At 41.7% G+C, this 23,921-nt stretch overlaps 1 protein-coding gene and 1 pseudogene across 1 annotated transcript in view; one reads left to right on the top strand and one right to left on the bottom strand.

Annotated features, from left to right (window-relative positions):
* PLEKHF2 (pleckstrin homology and FYVE domain containing 2) overlaps window positions 1-23,284 on the bottom strand; it is a 98,583-nt gene extending 75,299 nt beyond the window's left edge. Inside the window, exon 1 of the mRNA XM_036263959.1 lies at window positions 23,181-23,284. The gene's annotated coding sequence lies outside the window, so the exon portion shown is untranslated. The remainder of the gene's footprint in view (window positions 1-23,180) is intronic.
* LOC118631442 lies at window positions 7,814-11,320 on the top strand (annotated as a pseudogene).
* Window positions 23,285-23,921: the final 637 nt, after the last annotated feature.

Here is a 23,921-nt window from a genome sequence, read left to right as displayed (position 1 = left end):
ACCATATCATTAGTTAATCTTTAAACTTTTACTAACTTTCTTGTATTCTCTCCAACATATCATCCCTGACAAAAGCAGGCTGAACTCATCATGAAAAGGTGAAAATTCCTAGGCTAGCCCTGGCCAGTTTGCTCAGCTGTTAGAGCGTCGGCCTGCAGTCCGGAGAGACCCGGGTTCAGTTCCCACTAGGGACACGTACCTCGTTTGCAGTTTGTCCTTCGCCCTGGTTGGGTTGTGCAGGTGGCAACCACTTAATGTGTCCCTTTCACGTCGATGTTTTTTTTTCTCTCTCTCTCTCTCCCTCCCACTCTATCTGAACAAAAAATGGAAAAATGTCCTTGACATACAAATGGCTAAGAGACATATGAAGAAATGCTCACCATCACTAATCATCAGAGATGCAAATTAAAACAACAATGAGGTATCATCTCACACCTGTCAGAATGGCCGCCATCAACAAATCATCAAACAACAAGTGCTGGCGAGGGTGTGGAGAAAAGGGGACTCTAATACACTGCTGGTGGGAATGCAGACTGGTGCAGCCACTATGGAAAACAATATGGTGTTACCTCAAAAAATTAAAAATTGAACTTCCACTTGACCCAGTGATCCCACTTCTAGGAATATACCCTAAGAAGCCTGAAACACCAATCAGAAAGAATATATGTACCCCCATGTTTGTAACAGCACTATTTACAATAGCTAAGATCTGGAAACAGCCCAAATGTCCATCAGTAGACGAATGGATAAAAAAGGAGTGGTACATATACACAATAGAGTACTATGCAGCTATAAGAAAGAAAGATCTCTTATCCTTTGAGACTACATGGAGGGACCTGGAAAGTGTTATCCTAAGCGAAACAAGCCAAACAGAGAAAGACAAGTATCATATGATCTCACTTATTTGTGGAATATAATGAACATAACAGTCTGAGGAATGGCACAGTCCCAGAGACGTAGAAGTGGGGTACAGACTAACAATCCCCAGAAGAGGGGGTGGTGGGGAAAAGATAAACCACAGAACTTATATGCATGTATGCATGAACAATGGACATGGACAACAAAGCTGGGGACAGGGCGGGGAGGGGGGAATTAGTGGGGGGGAAAGGAGAAACATCTGTAACAAAAATAAATTAATTAATAAAAAAAAAATCTTTACCTAAACCAAGGTCACCAAAAAAAAAAAGAAGAAAGAAAGAAAGAAAAATGTCCTCGAATGAGTTAAAAAAAGAAAAGAAAAAGAAAATTCCTAGGATAGCTAAGCCTGCCGCAGGAAGGAACATAAAAGACCACCACTAAGAAACCAGTTTGCTACAGAAAAACCCAAGATGGCACCTGAAACCCCTTCTCAAGGGACCTTTTATTTTCATCATCATCCCAGGATATTTTTCCACTGATTTTTAGAGAAAGTGGAAGGGACGGAGGGGGAGAGAGAGAACCTTTCATGCGAGAGACAGAATGACTGGCTGCCTCCCACAGGATGCCCACAGGGGCCAGGGTGAACCTGCAGCCTAGGAACCTGCAACTTAGTGTGTGTGCCTTTGACGGGAATCCGAGGCCCTTAGGTGCCTGGGCGGACACTCTAAACCTGAGCCGTGTTTATCTTGAATGTTATAATTAATAAAATAAAATACCCCCTGAAGGTGTTGGAGGAGACCTGGCTGCAGGTGGGGTCGGCAGGGAAGGGTGTCAAGTGAGAGGGCTCTGAGGATGGACCCCGGGAAGAGCGACCCCTAAGGGCCAGGCGGAGACACGGAGCAGGAGAGGCAGGGCCAGCAGCCAGGCCGAGGCCCAGGTGTCCGCGGTCCCTCCCACGCCGGCTGCCCGCTCCCCCCGGCCTGGGCGGCCTGCACGGAGCACCGGGCGCCAGCGGAGTCCTCCCGCACCCCGGCCGACGCCCCCGCCCCGCCCCGCGCTTTCCCACGGGAGGCCGAGGGGGCGCGACTCCAGATGCCCCGCGCTCGGGCAAAGCAGGGCGTGTCCGGCCGGCCCTCCGCGCGCGTCCCTGGCCGCAGCCCCACCGCGGCCTCGGCGGCTGCAGCCCTGCGCCTGGCAGCCTGGCCACCCCGAGGGGCTCGCGGTTCTGCAGCTGGCCCAGGCCTCGCCTTCAGGTGCTAAGAGAGCCTAGTGATTGGCCTGCCTTCCCTCATTACTGGAGGCCCTGCTCTCTTCCAAGTACCCACTGCCCTCTGTGCTCACTGCCGTGTTGCTGCCTGGGGGGGCCTTTGTAGCCACCCTGGTTCTGGGCCTTCAAGTGTCTAACTTTTGGACTTTTCCATCCCGCAGCAGCGGCCTGAAAAAGCAGTGAGTTGTGCCACCACACAGACACTCCTGGTCTCCGGTCGGTGGATGGAGCCAGCTTGGCCCCCTGCTCCACCATGCCCCCCATTTGGCTGCTTTTCCCGGCCTCCATGGCAGAGCCAGAAGCAACAAGTCCTCTGCCTTCGAAAGTTCTGGAAAGAGGCTGGCCAAGGCTACCAAACCTTAATAGGAAACCTGTGAGCTGAGCAGCAGTCAGTCCAGCTCCACTTATCTAACTGCCCAGACACCCCAAAACTCAGCCTTGTCACTGCTTTGCTTTGGCTTCTAAGGCCTCTGTGACAAGATTAACTCAGTCATTAACTACAAAATGTAGATTAGTATGAAATACCGTAGCCTCCGCCCTGGCCGGCTTGCTCAGCCCACGGACCAGAGTTGCGGGTTCCATCCAGATCAAGGGCACGTACCTTGGTAGCAGTTTGGTCCCCGGCCCTGGTTGGGGTCCTATGAAGGCAACCAATTGATGGGTCTCTTTCACATCTGTCTCTTCCCACCCCCCACACACTGTAACTGAAGAAAAATGAAAAAATATCCTCCAGTGAGGATTTTTTAAAAAAATACCAGAGCCTCAACCATGAAAATTAAGTCTTTTGGGGAATTGTACAAAGAATAGTTAGGTTCAGATGAGGACAGAGAGGGTTCTAGCATGGGAAGCAGCCCTGGGCAGGTCTGTGTAGGGCAGCAAGGTGGGGCACCCCAAAGTGAAGGCCCAAGGTCTTAGTAAATGGCCAGGATGAAGGAAGGCATGAAATATGAAAGAAAAGGAAACTATCATTTTATTGAGCATCGAGACAGGCATTGTGCTGATGTAAAGATACATACAAAGATTAACTTCTGGGGATGGGGGCTTTAAAAATTACTGAGATGTGAACTGGCATCTTTTGTTACTCCTTTCCCTTGAAGATAAAACCATTCCGTGCAGAGTTAAAGACGACTTGAAAGAAGTGGGCGTCAGCAGCAAAAAAACCCTCTGCCAGGCCTCAAACCCTCTGCCCATGCAGCTCATTTCCTCACCAAAAGCCCTCTGATAGGATCTCAGCCTCAAACAAGGCACAGGGCGTAGGACTGGCCCTGCTGATGCCGCAGGTTCTGAGGTACCCTGGGGCACTGCTGGAGCTGCGCCCAGAACCAGGAATGACTCCAGGCCACTGCCCTTCAGACTCCCACAGGCCACTCAGCCACCACCTCTTGAAGTATGAGGAACATGTCTCTATCACTATCCAAACTTATTTCTAAAGGAATTCTGCCAGTAACTACTTACTGTGAAACAGAGCCACGCTGGCTATTTCCAAGACATGAGCCGTTTTTTCTGTGCCCACTGAAAAGGATGCAGGTCCCCTGAAGCCCTAACAGAAAATCTGCAGGTCTCGGGGCCAGCCCTGGTGAATGGCTAACCTCTTAAATCCCCCTGCAGGCCCAGAAGGCCCCTGGACAGCCCTTGGTGTACGAGTCTGCAAAGCTGGCTGGCTGGTGGGGTATTGTGCTGGTAAATTCTGCCCTCAAATAACCACATGGTACTAACACAGCGATTTTCAACCTTTTTATGCAGTACACCAAAACACACATTTTTTGCCAATCTGACAAAAATATAGGTAGATATAATTTTGATTCATGCATACCAGATGGCTATTGTTGTGTTGGCTGTTGTCATTTTTTTATCTCACAATCTAAGGGAAAAGAGGTTAGTGTCCCTGACTAAATAGGTATTGCATGCTTTAAAAAATTCTTGTGGCACACCAGCTGAAAATCACTGTACTAACAGATGCAAAGCTAGTTGGTTTTACTGGCAGGGAGGGTAGATTTAACTAAGTGATTTGGATTATCACCAATATTGTTTCTCTGTTGTACAAATTTTTTTTTTCTACTTGCTTTTCTAAAATTATTTTCTCCCTCTGACTTCGACAAATATAAAGGTAAGGTGATTACACAGGGGGGAAATTGGGGAAAAATCATGGGAGATATGCTTCAAAACCACAAACTTGAGGAAAGGGGAAGTGTGGGAGAAACAGTGTTTCTGTTACAGTTGAAATGCACAGCAAAGTGCTATAGAAGTAAATCATGACATCAGGAATTCTCTGCCCAGCTTCTGGTGGTTGATACATTTTAATTCTTATGTGTAACATTAACAGTTTCAGTATATATTAATTATCTGCCATCTGATCTATTTATTTTAATGTGGTTTTTTTTTTTATCCTCACCTGAGGACATTTTTCCTTTTTTTTTTTTGGTTCAGATAGAGTGGGAGGGAGAGAGAGGAAAAGAGAGAGAGAGAGAGAGAAACATCAACATGAAAGGGATACATCGAGTGGCTACCACCTGCACGACCAACCAGGGCTGGGGACAAACTGCAACCAAGGCACACGCCCTTAGGGGAACCGAACCTGGGTCTCTCTGGACCACAGGCCGACGCTCTAATCGCTGAGCCAAATGGGCCAGAGCTTAATATGGTTTGTTTAAATTATTGATTCCAGAAAGAGGAAAGGCAAGGGAGAAAGAGATAGAAACATCAATGAGAGAGAAACACTGATGGGCTGCTTCCTGCATGCCCCCTCTGGGGATTGAGCCCACAACCCAAACATGTGTCCTGACCTGGAATCAAACTGGTGGCCTCCTGGTACATGGGACAATGCTCAACCACTGAGCCACACTGGCCGGGCTTGCCTATTTATTTTAAATATAGCTTCTGAACTAATGGATTTTATGTGTTGTGTGTGTATGTATTCATAATCTTAAGTGAAGAGAAAAATCAGTACTCATTTTTAGAAGCTTATTTTCTAAAGTTGAAAAACATAAAATATTTCTTCTTTTAGTTACTTGATAACCTGAATTCTTTAAAGATGTAAAAGTCCAAGATTCAAACCTTAATGTCAGTAAGATTCAACAGATAAAATCTAGTGACCTGGTTTTCTCTGAAAGTGACAGAGTATGTATATAAATAGATTAAAATAGCAAACACACATGTAGCATTCATTAAATGCCAGGAACTCTTCTAAGCACTTTACAGGTATTAACTCATTTTATCTTCGTGACTATTCTAGGAAGTACCCCATTTGAGGAATGAAAAAATTGAGGCCCAGAGAAATAAATAACTTGCACTAGAAAGTACAGGGGCCAACATGTAAATCCAAACTGCCTGAATCTAGAGGCCCTCCCCTTACCACACAAAAGTCTCTCAAGGTGCTGGCTTTAGTTGAGTCCCTGTTGGGATATGAGGCTCATGAATTAAGGAGCCCCTGGAGACAAGAATAACAAAGGTTTAGAGAAGTCAAGTAACTTGCCTCACACTGTGCAGCTGGTATGTGGCTGGACAGGTTTCAAAGTTATTGTGTAACATCAAGAACATATTAAACTGCTTTAGGGTATTTGTTAATAAAGTTCTTAGGAAAAAAATGACCAACTAGCCCAGCTGGTGTGGCTCAGTGGTTGAGCGTCAGCCCATGCATCAAGCGGTCACTGGTTCTATTCCCGGTCAGGGCACATGCCCAGTTGTGGGCCAAATCCCCAGTGGGGGGCATGCAGGAGGCGGCCAATCAGTGTTCTCTGTCATTGATGTTTCTATCTCTCTCCCTCTCTCTCTCTAAAATCAATAAAGAAAAAAATTTTAAAAAAAGACCAATTATGTGAAAGTGCATTTTTAAAGTAAACCATCATACAAATAAATATAAGGTGGTAGCATTAGCACCATGTGGTTATCTGAAGGCAGACTTCACCAGCACAGCACCCCACCAGCCATCCAGCCTTGCAGACACACACACCACCAAGGGCTGTCATGGGGGCTTCTGGGCCTGCAGGGGGATTAGATTTTAGAATCTAATAGGTAATTAAGATTATGCACGTGGAAATTTACAAGTTTGATTAATATTGTTGAAATGCTATATGGCTCCATAACTGATTTGTTGTTGTTTGTTTGCTCTCTGTGCCTTCCCCTAGAATATAAGCTCCATGAGAAGAGCCATATGTTCACCTTTTTCCTTGCTATAGAATAGTCCCTGCTACACTATAGCAGGTGCTCAATAAATGAACATTGGATGGATGGATGGATGGATGGATGGATGGATGGATGGATGGATGGATGGATAGATAGATTTACCAGCCTCGTTGAGGCTGTGAGCTTAGATAAATTCTCTGAGAAGAAGACTGTGGACAACGAAGAGAAAGGAAGAATCTTGACGAATTGTGTCATTCAGAGGATGAGAATAGAAAGAGGAGACTGAAAGCAATCAGTGGGATGGAAGGCAAATCTAGAAAGTGGAGGATCATGAAAGTCAAGAGCAGGGAGAAGTTTGGATGTGGTGAACAACATTAGGAAACAATGCTGAAAAATTTTAAAGGATGAGAATTGTGAAGACTGTTGCATTTGGTCTTTGGGGCTGGAAAAAAGGTTGCTGTAGAACAGAAATTGGGGTGGAGTCCTATTTGCACAAGAATTAAGGAGTAATTAAGACAGTAGCAGGAAGCTTCACCGTGAATGGACGGAAAGAGAGATGACAGTGCTGGGCATTGTTTGCAGAACGCAAAGATCACTGTAAATTCAGTTAAGTGTTGTGTTGTCACTTTGTCAGTGTGGCAAGTGGGGGCTCCCTCTCACTCTTCCTTTGTTCTAAGAAAACAAGGGGCCTTGAATTTCACCTGTGCTCCAAAGATGCTTCTGAGAGCTCAGGCTTTAGAATCAGATCCCAGTTCAAATCCCAGTTCTTCCTATTACTTGCTGTATGACTCAGGATACATTATTTCATTTCCTAAGTATTCTCCTTGGTAAAGTGGGGATTCAGTTGGTCACTGAATATTATCAAGCTCCTATTATGTACCAGACATTGTTCTAATGGGGTATTTAGCATACCAGTGCAATAGATCTCTGTGCAATTCCAAAAGCATAAAGCCAACCAGAGGTCCTCCTCTCTACTGTTCCCACTAAATGCAACTAAAAACCCTAGACAATGTAGATAAGACATGAGAAGGTAGACAAACTAGGGACATTGGCATCCAAGGCACAACCTGGTCATGAGTTCCCTTGGTTTTCTTTTAGCTTCATATACCCCAGACTTCAAATTGAAGAAGCTGACAACCTAGAAATGCCAACAGAAGCAAAAAAAAAAAAAAAAAAAAATTTCCTAACAGAAGTCTATTCTCTCTAGCCAAAAGAGCAGCCTAACAAGACTGAAATTTTTTAGACAGTAACCACTTACTTCAGCTGAAAACCACAGAAAAAAACAGTGGTCCCATTCCCACCCAGCCAGCAAAAGGGAAGTGGAAGCCTAGACTTCCTGTCTCACTAGGCTATATCAAAGGGCCCCATCTGCAAAGCATCCCCCCACACACACACACCCACTGAGGTGGTATCAGAGAAGGCCATGAGAGCTGGACTTCTTCCTAACCTGACAATAACAAGGCTGCTACCTCCTTGGTGTTGGCAGAGACCACATGGGGAGTCTGAACTTGACCGACTGCCCAGAAGTAGTGAGGCCACCTTCCTGTGCTGTTAGAACTGGGCCACATGGGCAACAGTAACAACACACTCCTATCCTTCCCAGCCAGGGAGGTATTAGTGGATCCAGAATTCCCACCCCTGTCCCGAAGTAAGTAGGCGTCTCTTTCCACTCCAGTGTCACCAGAGGCCAACTGGACTGCTCGGCCCACCTGGCGGCACTCCTCCCTCCCCCACCGGGCTGGCACCAGAGGAGCGAGTTAAAACAGAGGGTTAAGTAAGATCCGGAGCCTCACAACATAATGTTCAAAACATCCAGGTTTCAGTTGAAAATCACTTATCATGCCAAGAATCAGGAAAATCTCAACTTGGAAGAAAAAAGATCATCAATGCCAACACTAAAATGACAGAGATGTTAAAATTGTCCGACAGAGATTCTAAAGCAGCCACCTTAAAGATGTTTCAACAAGCGACTACGAACATGTTTGAAATATGAAAAACCTGAAATTCTCAGCAAAGAAATAGAAAGTCTCAGCACAGAACTACAAGACATAAAGAAGAAGCAAATGGAAATTTCAGAACTGAAAAATATAATAACTGATGTTTAAAACTCAGTAGGTAGTTTCAACAAAGGCTACACCTGACTCACTCGCTTGTAGGCACTCACGCTGGGCTCAGGGGGCACCAGAGACACACAAGGAGAAACCGAGTTGTGTGGTTTCTGGACCAGGGCAGGAGGGACAGTGTCATTGTCCCTGCGCTGAGCCCTCTTCCCACACAGCTGGCAGGTGGATGCGATCTTTCCTATGTTGAAACCTACCCCACAGGCCAAATCTGAATCTGCATTAGCCGGTGAACTCACCCCACCCTGATGACTCCTTGTGACCACGCCCCACCTAACTCAAGGCTCCTGTTTCAGGGAGCTGGCCTTGGTTAAATGTCAACCTTGCTTAAAACTCTCAGAGGTTCCCAGGCCCCAGGAAGGCAGCAGCTCCGGTGCCAAATCTGAATCTGCGTTAACCTGGTGAACACCACTTGCCCTACCCTAGTGACTCCCGTATGCCCTGCTTTACCCACTCACATACCTTCCGAGGCTCTTTGAGTGGCTGAGACTTATGAGCAGCCAGCAGGAGATGTCAGGCCTTGGGGTACTGTGTGTCTTTTGCTGAGTGACCGCAGGCCTGACACTGGTGGCAGACAGCCTTGGTTTACAGCAAGGCCTCTCCCACATGCCTCCGCCCAGCATAGACAGCTACGAAATGCATCATTTTATAGCTCCTACCAGATCCCAGTTCAAATCCCAGTTCTTCCTATTACTTGCTGTATGACTCAGGATACATTATTTCATTTCCTAAATATTCTCTAAGTAGCCATTGGCTAATTACCAGCAGCAGCTGACCTTGGCCTGCACCAGAGCCCACACAAGAGACCCCAGAACAAACACATCCAGTGACCAGCTTCAGAACATAACAGTGCACCACCCGATTAGCTCCACAAACAGCACACCCAAAGGGTGGTCTCAGAAGGCACCATAGCCCACTGGGGCATATCCAGCCCCGTAGAGTCAGCCCCTGCACAGCGGCCTATAAGCTATAGTTATGACCAGTCCTCCCTCACAGCCAGTCAGCCTGAAGGTCAACTCTATCCACTGATATGCCAAAAGCAATCAAGGCTCAACTACAAAAGGAGGGTACAAACAACGTAAACAAAGGACACTCCTGGAGCACCCAACTCAGGTGGTCAGAGACTGCATTACTGCACAGGACACCTACTACATAAGGCCACCCAGCCAAGACTGGGAGGTGTAGCAGATCTACCTAATACATGTAAACAAATACAGAGAGGCAGCCAAATGAGGAGACAAAGAACCATGTCCAAAATAAAAGAACAGGACAAAACTCCAGAAAAAGAACTATCCGAAAAGGAGGCAAGCAATTTACCAGACACAGAGTTCTGGTTATAAGGATGCTCAAGGAACTTAGGAGAAAAATAGATGAACCCAGTCAGAAACAAAGCCTACAGTGGTTTCTGGCTTTCAGAGTGCCCCAATTTTCAGGCTGACTAAAACATGGGCATTATTATTTTTGTCAAAAAGATAAAAGTAGTCTGGCTGGTGTGGCTCAGTGGTTGAGCTTCGACCCATGCAGCAGGAGGTCACCAGTTCAATTTCTAGTCTGGACACATGCCCAGGTTGTGGGCCTGATCCCCATTGGGGGGCATGCAGGAGGCAGCCGATCGATGTTCTTTCTCATCAATGTTTCTATCTCTCTCTCCCTTCCTCTCTCTCTAAAATCAATAAAGAAAAAAAATTTTTTTTTAAAGACAAAAGTACCTTTGAAAAATTAGAACATGTAATGAATAAAGAGGATGACTACAAAAGACTCAGAGACTATATAAATAGCTTAAAGAAGACACCTTGCATTCCCTACTTAGGTATCTATTTATCAGAATTAATATACATTGATTCAGCATACCTGTCAATTGACAGCATCCCAGAAAATGAACAAAGATCAAATTTGATAAATCACATTCTTCAAATAACATCTGATTTACAGCAGTTCTTTGAATATGACACCCCCATGTTGCATCATGTCCAAACGTATATGAACTCTGTTCAGTATATAGAACTACAAAAGTTTGTGGAAGATGATCATTACAAGACTTCATAAAGGCAGAACCAGACAAGCACACAGCGTTCTGCTGCTTCTAGGAGAGATTTCGTAGGTCCTGAAGTAGGAGCATCTCCACAAAGTACAAGAAAAAGTGTGGCAGCTGAAGAGCCTTGCTACCACGGATACCACCATCCCCTGGAACCTGATTCCACATGGACACTGTGAATGCCACAGCTTGGGTTATAATTTCATTCATAAAATGAACACTGCAAAGTTTAAGAGTGTAATGTTCCCAAATGCAGGGCCTAGACATCTGTTAGATGACAGCATCATGGAGCCTCACGCACCATCCCAAGGCCAAGCAGCAAGTTCTACTCTTTCTAGTGGAACATCAATGGTAGCAGTGATGGTTCTGAACTAAGTGAAGAGAACTTGTGGTCTACTTTTTTGTTTATTTATTTTATCCTCCCCCGAGGACACTTTTGCATGTATCTTCACATAGAGCAGGAGGGAGAAGAGAGGAAGGAAGAGAAACATAGATGTGAGAGAGACACATTGACTGGCTCCCACCCACACAACCCCAGCTGCGGCCAGGGACAAACTGCAACCGAGGTACGTGCCCTTAGTGGGGAACTGAACCCAGGACTCTCCTGTCTGTGGGCCAACGCTCTAACCGCTGAGCAAAACTGGCCAGGGCCCTCGTGGTGTACTTTAGAAAATAGAATATACCATTCTTTCAGCCCAGTGATACAAATAGCACAAAATGGCTATCAAAGCCACCTGAAGGCCAGCAGTTATACAGAATCAGATTTGGCATTACCTTTATATCCAGAAACTGTTACTATTCAAGGTGTTCTCAGGAGAAAAACTTTGTTTAAAAAAGGCAAAAAGCCTACAGTAGCATCTTGGACAAAATATTTGGGCAACTTTATGTGGGAAAGGATTAATAAGTACAAATTGGTAGTTATAAAATAGTCACAGGAATATAAAGTACAGTATAAGGAATATAGTTCAATAATATAATAACTATGTATGGTGCCAAGTGGGTACTAAATTTATTGGGGGGGGATCACTTGGTAAATTATAACTATCTCTAACAACTATGCTGTACACTTGAAACTAATATAAAATGATATTGTTAACTATATTTGAAAAGTAAAATAATAAATGTAATTTAATGACTGATAATTATTATAATAAAATTTTGAGCTCACAAAAATAGAAACCAAAGACAAAGAAAAAAATCTTAATATCAGAGAGAAACAACACCTTACATTTAAAAGAAAACAAACTGAATGATAGTGGATTTCCCTATCAGAAACTGTGGAGGCCAGAAGAAAGTAGCACAATTTTCAAGTGCTGAAATAAAGTAACTGTCAACTTAGAATTCAACATCAGTGAAAATACCCTTCAAGAATAAATGGAGCCCTGGACGGTTTGGCTCAGCAATTGGAGCATTGGCCTGCGGACCAGAGAGTCCCGGGTTCAGTTCCCACTAGGGCCACGTACCGCGACACCCCCCCCAAAAAAAAAAGTATAAATGGAAAAGCAAGACATTATTCGCTGAAGAAAAACTAAGAGCATTTGTCATCAGCAGACTTATCTTGAGAGAATGAATAAAGTTCTCTAAACAGAAAGGAAATGGAAAAGGAAGGAATCTTGGACTATCAGGAAGTAAAAAAGAACAGAAAGAGTAAAGATCATGGCCCTGGCTGATTTGGCTCAGCGGTTAGAGCATTGGCCTGCAGACCAATGAGTTGCAGGTTCAATTCTGGTCAAAGGCACGTACCTCAGTTGAGGTTTGTCCCGGTTCTAGTCGGGTCTTGCAGGAGGCAACCAGTTGATGTGGCTCTATCACATCTGTTTCTCTCTGTCCCCCCCCCCCCCCAATCTGATAATAAGTAGAAAAATATCCTCAGATGAGGAATTTAAAAAGGAAAAAAAGAGTAAAGATCATGAGTAAATACAATACAGTCATGCATCATTTAATGAACACATGTTCTGTGAAATGCGTCATTAGGCATTTTTGTCGCGCAAACATCAGAGTGCACTTACACAAACCTAGGTGGGATAGCCTACTACACACCTAGGCTATGTGGCATAGCCCATTGCTCCTAGGCTACAAACCTGTACATCATGTTACTGTACTGAATACTATAGGGAATTGTAATATCCTATTTGTATATCTAAAAATATGTAAGCATAAAAAGGTACGATAAAAATACAGTAAAAAGTTTTTTTTAAAAAAAGGGGGCACTTACCATGAATGGAGCTTACAGGACTGGAAGTTGTTCTGGGTGAGTCATTGAAAGGTGAGTTCTCAGACATTCCTATACACTACTGTAGACTTTATAAACACTGTGCACTTAGGCTATACTAAATTTGTGAAAAAGTATTTTTCTTCATAATAAGTTAACCTTAGCTTATTGTAATTTTTTATTTTATAAACTTTTAAATATTCTTTTCAACTCTTTTATAATAATACTTAGCTTAAAACACAAACATTTGGCTCATTTGGCTCAGCAGTTAGAGCATCGGCCCACAGACCAGAGAGTCATGGGTTCGATTCTAGCCAAGAGCACGGACCTTGGTTGCTGTTCAGTCCCTGGCCCCGGTCAGGATTATGTAGGAGGCAACCAATTAATGCCTCTCTCTCTCTCTCTCTCTCTCTCCTCTCTCTCTCTCTCTCTCTCTCTCTCCCCCTCCCTCCCACTCTGTCTAAAAATAAATGGAAAAATATCCTTGGGTGAGAATTAAACACACACACACACACAGTATACAGCTGACAAAAATATTTTCTTTATATCCTTACTCTATCAGCTTTTCTCTATTTTTAATTTTTTTTTCTTTCTTTACTTTTTGAACTTTTTTGTGTGAAAAACTAAGACACAGACATACACATTGGCCTAAGTCTACACAGGGTCAGGCCCAGCAATATCACTGTCTCCACATCTTGTCCCACTGGAAGGTCTTCAGGGCCAACAGCATGCAAGAGGCTGTCAGCTCCTACGACAGAGCCTTCTTCTGGGACGCCTCCTGCAGGAACTGCCTGATGCCCAGCGTGTGGAGCTGTCACTATTTTTAGAAATATGCCCATGGTGGCTGCTTGGAGTGTTTCTTTTGTTTCATCATAAATTTGCTTGTAAACAGATACTGCAACATAAACATTCTTCTCTACTAATGAAAAGCCTTTTGGTGTCGGGATTCATATTTTCAAACGTTTTTAAGGAGCTTGTTAAGGTCTGTGAAAGCTTCCGCTAAACCCTTCACTGTGAATTTTCTTGGAGGTTCTTCTCTTTTCTTCTGCAGTTTCCTTTTCTCTTGCCTCTCCTTCAGCTGTGTTCCTGTTCCTGCTCCAACAACTCCCCATTAGTCAATTCCTCATTAATGACCTCTAGGAGCTCCTCAATGTCATCCTCAGCCTTGATGATATTTGCAACCACCTCTACCTTGGTAAATCCTTTGAGGTCATGGATTGACCTCTGAAGTGTCTTCTTCCAGATGCACTCATAGACTCTTTGATGTGACATTACCTCAAGCCCAAGCGAGGTTCTTGATGCAATCACAGATGTTGTAATCTTTCCAGAATTGCATCAGTGTCTTCTCAGTGTCTTCCTCAGTTGCAGCAATAGTGTGGGCAGAGGGCCTCCTCAGTTGCAGGCATTAAAAACTGCTATAATTCCTTGACCCACTGATGGGTCAAAGAAGTGGTAGTTGGAGGGGAAACATCACTTTGACATTGGGATGAAGATCACCAATAAAAGGAGGATGTCTGGGAGCACTGTCAATTACAAGCAAAATACTGCCCTGGCTGGTGTGGCTAAGTGGCTGGTGCATTGTCCCATACACCAAAAGGCAGTGGGTTTGATTCCTGCTCAGGGCACATACCCAGGTTGCAGGTTAATCTCTGGTCCAGGAGTGTACGGGAAGCAACCGGTTGATGTTTCTCTCACATCAATTTTTAAAAAGTGAAAAAAATATATAAAATATTGAAAGGTATGTCATTCTCCAAACAGTACTTCTCCATTTTGCTAGCATAGCAATTCAGGAGGGCATCTTGGAAGAGCTGGGTCATCCATCACTTATTGCTCCTGTAGTACACTGGCAGTGTGTGCTTAAGGATATACTTGAAGGCCCTGAGGTTCTCACTATGCCAGATGACAAAGGGTTTCAATTTGTAGCCTGCAACATTGCCTTCAAACAAGACTATTATTCTGTCCGTAACAGCCTTGAACCTGACATCGACTTGGCCTGCTCATAGATGCAAGTCCTTTCAGGCATCTGTTTCAGAATAAAAAGTTTTCATCCATATTGAATATTTTCTCTGGCAAGTAATTTTCCTCCACAATCAGCCTATCTAGTTTCCCAAAATTTTTCAGCTGCCTTAACATCAGCATGCATAGACTCACCACTCACTTTCACATTATGCAAAGAATAATTATTGAATTTAAATCACCCAGAGCCAGCAGTAAACTTAAAATCATAGCTGGGTCCAGCCTTTTATTTCAACATCGTGAACAAACTTTTTGGCCATGATCATCACGGTACTGAAAGGGATACCTTTGTGTGTGTGGTCTTCAATCCAGGTCCTTAGAGGTTTCTCCGTGCCTCATATAGGCCCTTCTCAAATTTTGTGTCGTGTTACCTTCAATGAAGCAAATCCTTTGACAGCTTCCATCACTTTGTTCTTATTCTTCAAGATTGTAGCTACGGTGGAATGGGATGTGCCTGACTGGCAAACAATAATCATCACTGATTTTCACCTTCATAGTCCTTAATCACTCTTAATTTCATTTCCACATCAATTATTCAGTGTGGCCTCTTACTGGCAACATTAGCAGTGGGTTTTGTATGCTTGGGGATCGTGATGAACAAAACAACACAAGATTACATCAAGCACAAGAGAAAATAATGCAATCCAGAGATTTGGTAAACACAAGATCTATGAGGCTGCTGCCAGGGTAACACAACATACTGTTTCACAGCAAACTTTGTTTTTATTTTTTTTTATAATGTGAAAACAGGTTTATTTGTACACACACTAATGAAGAAAAGCAGTCTTCTGTTAAATGGAGATTAAGATTCTTAAGTAGCTGATTTGGGGACCTACTGCAATGGGAAGACTTGCTTTGTTGCTCTCAGATGTTATGTCTCTTTACCTGGCACTTGAGCAGGCTTTTAAATGGGTCTTCCTCCGGGACCCGCTTTTCTAACCCCTTATGATATACAAGCTGGTGTTCCAGGGAGCTTGTGTTCCTCTTCTGTTTATCCAGGTACTTTCCCATGAAATGTAAGAGATCAGTTTCCTCCTTAGCAGAAGCCATGATCTTCAGGTTTAGCAGGAGGTTGGTTAACTGTTCTCCAACTCCAGAGCAGACTCTAGAGCTTGTACTCCATTTCCCCAGTTATCTATGTCAGGCCTCTTTATCAATTGAATGCAGACTTGACTCACGTTTTCTTAGATATTTTAGGAATTACTTTGCATGTTCCCTCTTCACCTCAGCTTGATCTTCAAAGAATGTGGCAAAAAGAGATGCTCCCCTGTCTTTGTTATAATAACAGGCCATAGACAAATAAACATCACTGATGTGTAGCTCATAAGACGCCACGTGATTAATAGCAATCCTACAATCTTCAGAGAGGAGGTGGTGGCCCTGGGATGCCATCTCAGCATTAAAGAAACCAGGCATAAACAGAAAAACTGTGTTTTTAATCAGTAGAAAGAGCATACTCTAAAATAACAATAGAAAGTATAGTATAGTAAATACATAAACCAGTAACATAGTCATTTATTATCATTATCAAGTATTATGTACTATACTTAATTGTATGTGCTATATTTTTAGACAACTAGCAGCACAGATTTACACCAGCATCACCATAAACATGAGTAAATATACTGCACTGACATTATGATGACTATGACATCACTAGATGACAGAAATTTTTCAGCTCTGTTGTATATGCAGTCTGTCATTGACTGAAACATCATTATGAGGTGCATGCCTGTACATTTTCTTTTCTAAATTGTGTTTGATGGTTGAAGCAAAAATTATAACACTGATTGGTTCTGATGTGGTTCTAAATGTGTATAGAGGAACTACTTAGGAAATTATATTATAAACAGAGGGCAAAAGAATGTAACGGGAGGTGAGGTTTCTACACTTGAACTGATAAAATCTTGACACCATTAGACTATAATAAGTTATGAATATATAAAGTAATACCTGGAGCAACCACTAATAAAAGTTATAAGGAGATACACTCAAAAGCCATAGGATAATCTATAGAATAATATAATTATAAAATAAAAATAAAAACACTATAGGTAAAAAACAGAATTCCAAAAAATGTTCAAATAATCCACAAAAAGCAAAAAATAAAACAGAAAATTAAAAATGGCAGATTTAAGTCCTAACATCAATAATTATACCCTGGCCAGTTTGACTCAGCGGTCAGAGCATCGGCCCACAGACCAGTAGAGGCCTGGGTTCAGTTCCCGCCAAGGGCATGGCCTCAGTTGCAGTTTGTCCCCGGCCCCTGTTGGGGTTGTGTGGGTGGCAACCACTTGATGTGTTTCTCTCACATCGATGTTTCTCTCTCTCTTCTCTCTCTTCCTCCCTCACTCCCTCCTGCTCTATCTCAAGATAAATGCAAATGTCCTCAGGTGAGGATAAAAAATAATAATAATAATTACATTAATTGTAAATGATCTAAATACACAAATTGAAAGATGAAATTGGCAGAATGGATTAGAAAATATGGTCCAATGAATGCTGACTGCAAGAAACTAACTTAAATATTTAACTATAGAGGTAGATTGAAAACAAAAGAATAGAAAAAGACGGATCATGCAAACATTAATCAAAAGAAAGCAGGAGTGGCTATAATAATAATAAAATATACTTCAAAACAAAGAAATTTACCAGAGATAGAGAGGGACATTACATAATAATAAAAGGATTAATTCACCAAGCAGACATAGTGATCTTAAATATTATGGAGGTATCAAACAACAGAGCTACTAAATACATATGTGAAGCAAATGCTGATAGAATTAAAAGGAGAAATAGACAAATCCACAATTAGAGTTGAAAAATTTAACACCTCAATTGACAGAACAACTAGACATGGAAACAGTAAGGATATACAGAACATCATCAAGCAACAGAATTTAATCAAGATTTATAGAACATTTCACCCAACAATGGCAAAATGCATATATATTTTTTTAAATATGTTTTTATTGACTTTTTTTTTTTTAGGGAGAGATAGAAGCATCGATGTGAAAAACAACAGGCTGCCTCCTACACATCCCCTACTGGGGATCGAGCCTGTAACCCAGGCATGTGCCTTGACCGGGAATCGAACCAGGGCCTCTCAGTCCATGGGATGATGCTCAATCCACTGAGCCACACCAGCTGGGCAAAATGCATATTCTTTTCAACTGCCCATGGAACATATGCTAAGACAGGGTTATAGCTAAATTTCACAATAAAACCTCCACTAATAATACCTATTGACATCTTTAACATTTAGATATAAATGTAGGGTTTTATTGGAATACTTTATCAAAAGCAAAGATTTTTGATTTAAAAAAGAATCTAAATTCTCTTTCCTAACTGAATACTATTTACATTCTATTTCTATAGGCAATTGCTTTTTTTTTTTTTTTTTTTGTATCCTCACCCAAGGACATTTTTCCATTTTTGTTTAGATAGAGTGGGAGGGAGGGAGGGAGAGAGAGAAATATTGACATGAAAGGGACACATCGAGTGGCTGCCTCCCTCACGACCCCGACCAGAGCCAGGGACGAATCACAACCTAGGTACGTGTCCTTGACCAGAATCAAACCCAAGACTCATTGGTCCATGGGCCATCGCTTAACTGCTGAGCCAAACCAGCCAGGGCTATAGGCAATTTCTTACATTAACTAAAGCACATGTACAGTAGCTATTATATAAAAGTTTGTCATTTACCTTCTCTGGGTACATAAACATTAACACATACCGTTGTCACACAGCAGCAAGATGATACTTGAGCCTTTTACACAGCAAGGAAGGATATACACACATAAACTTCATTCCTTCAAGCTCTCAATCCCTCAATTGGCCAGACTGTTGTGGTTATGAGTGACAGAAATTTAATTTAAGCTTGCTTAAGCAAAAGGGAGGAATTTACTGGAAGGCTCATAAAACCAAACTGTTGGCAGGACAAGGAATGCCAGTGGAAATCAGGAACAAATGGAACTGGAAATTAGATGTCTTTAGGACATTCTTTTTCTCTTTTCCTTATTTCTGATTCATTTCTAACTATGAATTTCATTTCTCACGTCTCCATGTGGCTGGAAACATAGCCACCAGTGGCTCTTGGGACCCACATGTATCTTGCCCTCTGTATCTCTTTCCCCAGCTCCACCTCAAATGATTCCAGGAATGAAAGACATGCTGGGTTCACAGAACAGCAGGTGGCAGATGTCAACTTCTGTCATGCTGTTCCATCAAATACCCCTTCAAACTCTTATCCTCCTGGTGAACACCTACTTTGTTTTCAAGTTTTCATGTAAGCACCAGTTCCTCTAAGAATCTTTTTCTCAAATAATTATCAAATATTCCTTCCTCAAATAATTTAACTCTCCTTTCTTTGGATCTCTAAATGCACTCTATGTACCTCTATTATGAATCTGATGATGCTTTATTTTGCTTATTTACAGCTCTCTCTACTAGACTGTGGCATCATAGACGTCTCTGCATCCCCAGCCCATAACAGAGCAGCCAGTTTGTTGAATGACCGCTGACTTTTTTAAAAACAAAACTCACTGGGCAACTCATTCCAGGTGCAGACAATGAGTTGGAACCACCAAATGTATTCATTAATGTGCATGAAGTGGTGACTACAACTGCAGAAGAAATTGCTGTTTACCCAGGGTCACATTTAACATTTAACTACATTCTCTACTCCCTACTGTGGTTTCCTTGATTCCGGGTAGATAAAACACCAAAAAAAAAAATGTCACATCAGCCTAAATAGTGATTTAAGTCACTACCAAATATCTAATGCATTATATACCAGAAATGTCACTGGGGAAAAAATTTCCATCAAGATTAAATTTTTGTTTTAATCTAGAGAGAGAGAAAAGGACCCTTCTTTTTCTCTTGAACAAAGAGGAGAAAAGATGAAGAGCCAAATGACTTTTTTTTCCCCAAATGACTTTTAATAGTAGGAGAAAATTTACCAAAGACAATAACTGCCCTTTGCCCCAGATAGCAAGGTCTCCATGGCCTGGGCACTCTGAGCACCTGCAGAACCGAGCAGAAGCCCCTCCGCAGCCTGAACTGCTCTGTGAATAGGACAGGAGAGACCTTTCAGTACAGCAGTCATCCTTCAGAACCACATCTGTCCGTTTCCTTTTCCCTCCTGCTCCAGCCTCTTAAATGTATTTTCTAGGGACATTCTGTGAGCCAGACAAGTGCAGCTGCACTGGGGAATAGTGACAGCATCCCCTCTAATAGAAGTAAAATACTCATCTACTTTTGACCTGCAGTTTCTCACCAGATGCAGCTGGGTGGGTCCTCCAGAGTCCATACAACCTGAGACACACACTGGTTTCATTTTGCCTCTGATATTCAGGCAACACAATATACATTTCATCTATTGCTCATCCATTCTCTCTGACACACACACACACGAGAAAGTTGGAGAGAATAAGAACTAGCTCCCCTAAAGCTAGTTTAAGACGTGAACTGAGCAGCTGTGTGGGACCTCAGTCCACAGTGGACATTAAACATCAACAAAACTCAGAAATACATTTCCATTGACTTGGGTCCCACAGGAAATTCCTCACACAACCAGAAAATGTGAGTTGGTCCCACTTCCACAGAAGACAGTGCCTTGAGTAGGGAAAGCAGTTGTCACCAGCACCAGCTCCATCCACACTAAATTAATCTTAAAATTTTGTTTAATCAGCACTTCTCAACTTGTGGGTTGCCACCTCTTTGGAGTCGAATGACCCCTTCACAGGGGTCGCCTAAAAAAATCGGAAAACACATTTTCGGTGGTCTGAGGAACTGAGACACCCTCCTCTATGTCTCCAGGAGGGTCCGCCCACATACATCATGAGGAACTGGATTAAAGGGTCGAGGCATTAGGGAGGTTGAGAACCACTGGTTTAAATGAATATTTTAAAAGTTTAGACGGACCTAAATTGCCACCTCTCTTATTTATCGTGGTTCACATCTGAACTAACCCCTATGAAAACCCTGTTTTATTTTGTACCTGTCCAAAACTGAGAGAGAGAAAGATAACAGACAAGATGATTTAGAACCGTGCTTGGAAGCATGCTAACTTGCAGTGTAGCTTACAGGTGTCTAGTTTAACCTCTTCTTCCCTTCTGCCATTTTTTCGCTGTTTGAAAAGAGGAAAAGAGAAGGAAGAAAAAAAAAAAAAAAAAAAGGAAACCAAGAAGAAAAATGCCTTTTCTTCCCTTATTTGAGTAAAAGACAGTTAAAAGAGAAAGCAGAGGGGATCGACTAAAATTTGATTGAGGTTCAGAATACCCCACTTTAGCCACAGTAATTTAAAAAAACAAACAGATGTAAAAAATGATCAAGTGGAGAGTGACTATGCACTTCTCATAGTTCATTTTTAACAAAGGGAGTTACGACAGCATCTCCTTTAGAAGTCACTTGCTCTAATTTATTTCAATGCCCTTCGGATCCACGCGGATGGAAGCTAGGTGCTGAAGGCCACTGAGCTTCGGTTTAAGTGAGGCGCCATCTGGGCGTCCACGCTTCGCATCCTGCTTCAAATGTGTTCCGTGTGGATCTAAATGTAAGAAATAAAACCTCAAAGATACTGAAACATGACATAACCATGTCATGGACAAATATAACCATGAAGTGGACAAATATAAATAAATCAAAGGATAAATAACTGATATTTATATACATGAAAAGATGTTCAAATTCATCCATAAGATAAAGACAAATGGAATTATACTGAGGAGAGATAGTAAATAAATCTGTGTTTCATGCCTCTGGAAATCCTCATAATTATTGGCACAGGTTTTTACACAGGCTCTTCATAGAACATTATGTGGGGTGTGGCCTAACCAACTGTATTTGGTTATTAAAGGAAAAGATGACTTCAGAAGACTGGAGGCCTTGGGTACATTTGGTTTATCACTGACAAATAAGAGATAACACCGTCCCACTAAGTTAAAATAATGTTCTATACAATAAAAATTATTACTTTTTTAATGTGATCTTTTAAACATTGTATTACTAAGCTAAAATAAAGACTAAATAACTATAGAATATACAAAATTAGTATATTTGGGGTGTTAACGTTATGTTAACAATATACAGAATATACAAAATTAGTACTAATTTTGTATATTCTATATATTCCAAGAAAAAAAAAATGGGAAGGACACAGACCAAAATGTTAATAGTGGTTACCTCTTACCTGCTAAATTATGGTCTTAAAAATATTTTTCCTTTACAATTTGGTTTTTATTTTTTCCCCAATATGTCTGCAACAAGCAAGTGTAAAATACTTTAATGTTTTAAAAATGATTTCTCAGGAAACAGGGTATATTATCATTCCTCCAAATCAAGAGTCACACAGATCTACTTCTAACAGCCACATGAAATAGCTTATACGAAAAGGGTAGAGGAGGTTATCTTTATGTTAACTGAGAACTTATCTCAACTTATCAGACAACTCAGAAGATTAACATAGGATAAAACTACTGCAACAACAAAAATACAGTGAAATAGCTTTCTCAAATCATTAATGTTGCGTTCCTAAAGAATCTTTGTAGCACCCATAAAAGATCTATTTAAAAGCTTTTGAACTTGCTTTCTGGGAAATTCAATCTGTAGGCATGTGTTTAAACACACAGGATATTACTATATAACTAAGCAGCTGTGAAGATTAATTACAATTAAAAATAAAAGAGAAAACACAGTACAGCAAGGCAGGACTGTTTAATGAGGAAAGGGTGACTCAAAGGAAAACAGTATTTGTACTAGAAAAATGCAAATATCCATGTGTATATATACACAAATTATGTTACAGAACATATTTTGTGGTGTTTCGAGTTATTTTCCGATTTCATGCCATTCTTAAAATCCAAACATATTCATGTGTCTATGATTCATCTTCCCAGCCTCACTTTTCCTTCCTCACACCCTGCTTTTCAATCATATTTGACAACCTAGTGTTTTCTTTTTCTTGGGATAAAATGGACATATAGCACCAAGTTTAAGGTGTACGGCATGTCTTGACTTGCATATATTGTACACTGATTAACATAACGCTAATACCCGTCAGTTCATACTGCTCCATCTCTGACACGCGTCCAGTTCATCCCTCCCGCGTCAGCCTCACTCATTTCCTGACAGCCCACAGCCCCACCTTACACTGCAGAATGTTCAGTCCACAAAGATTTATGTGGCAGCACTGGGATCTACCTGGGAATACAAAGACTAAAACACTGTTTTGCATATAAACAATAGTTGAAATACTATTTGGAGAGAAAACATGGCTGTACTTTAATACAGAATGAGTTATATACTTAATCATTTATTATGCCAAATACTATTCCTTTTGTTTTTTGGGTTTTTTTTTAACACAGTCTTTTATCTAGTACATATAGATTTGATGAGAAAATTTATGTCCATTTAAGTGTCCTAATTTTTAAGAAATATTTCCAAGAAATATATGTTCATTATAGGAAAATACAGGCAGAGTAGTGTCCAAGTTGTTTAACGTATTCTCACAGTCACTCCCCCAACTCCTCTCCCCTTCTCCCAACTTACTTCTGATAGCCTTCCCAATTCTGGGAGCATGTGGATGTGCTCAGTCCTCCTTACAGGTACAAACGGTAAGATGCTTTGTTTTCAGTAACTGTCTACATAATGTTTACAACTCTGTAGATCTTTCTGGACAAGGTAATCCCTTAGATGAGTATCTGCAGAGATATCCTACTTATGAGCTAAAACAAATCCAAGGGCACCTAGAGATTTGCTGAAACAGGCAAAATATTAACTCCCAAGTCTTTTAACTTAATTCAAAATGTTTCACTAGACCAGGGAATGTGGCCACTTCTTATTCACAAACTTTCTTAAGAACTCTGAACATTATTACATTCTTTTTACTTACGTTAGAGCCAAAACTTAAGTCTTGACACTGGCTTTCCATTCTGCCTTTGCTTGTACTGCTCCCTCAGCCAGTACCTCCCCATACCTACATTGCACCCCCCAAACCCTGACTCCTACCCAATCTTATTGACACTTCTCACATGCCATCTCCTTTGGGAAACCTTTGTCCTCCAAAGTGGTGCTAGGTTCCTCCTGAATATGCCACCCAATGACTAGTACTTAATATCTATTTCCTTTATTTCTAATTTTTAGTTCGAATTTATGTTGTAACCATACTTTTTAAAACCAAATTTGTACCTAAAATTTATATAGTATATTTTTCTGGAAAAAGTTGTGCCCTTGAACTTTTAAACTTGGTTATTTATTTTACAATCTCAAGAATGGGTAAAAAAAAAAAAA

This window comes from Molossus molossus, unplaced genomic scaffold (genome assembly GCF_014108415.1).
Source record: "Molossus molossus isolate mMolMol1 unplaced genomic scaffold, mMolMol1.p scaffold_m16_p_16, whole genome shotgun sequence".
Classification (NCBI taxonomy): Eukaryota; Metazoa; Chordata; class Mammalia; order Chiroptera; family Molossidae; genus Molossus; species Molossus molossus.
Note: the sequence above shows the minus strand (reverse complement) of the source record. Positions and strands in the feature narration are given on the sequence as shown.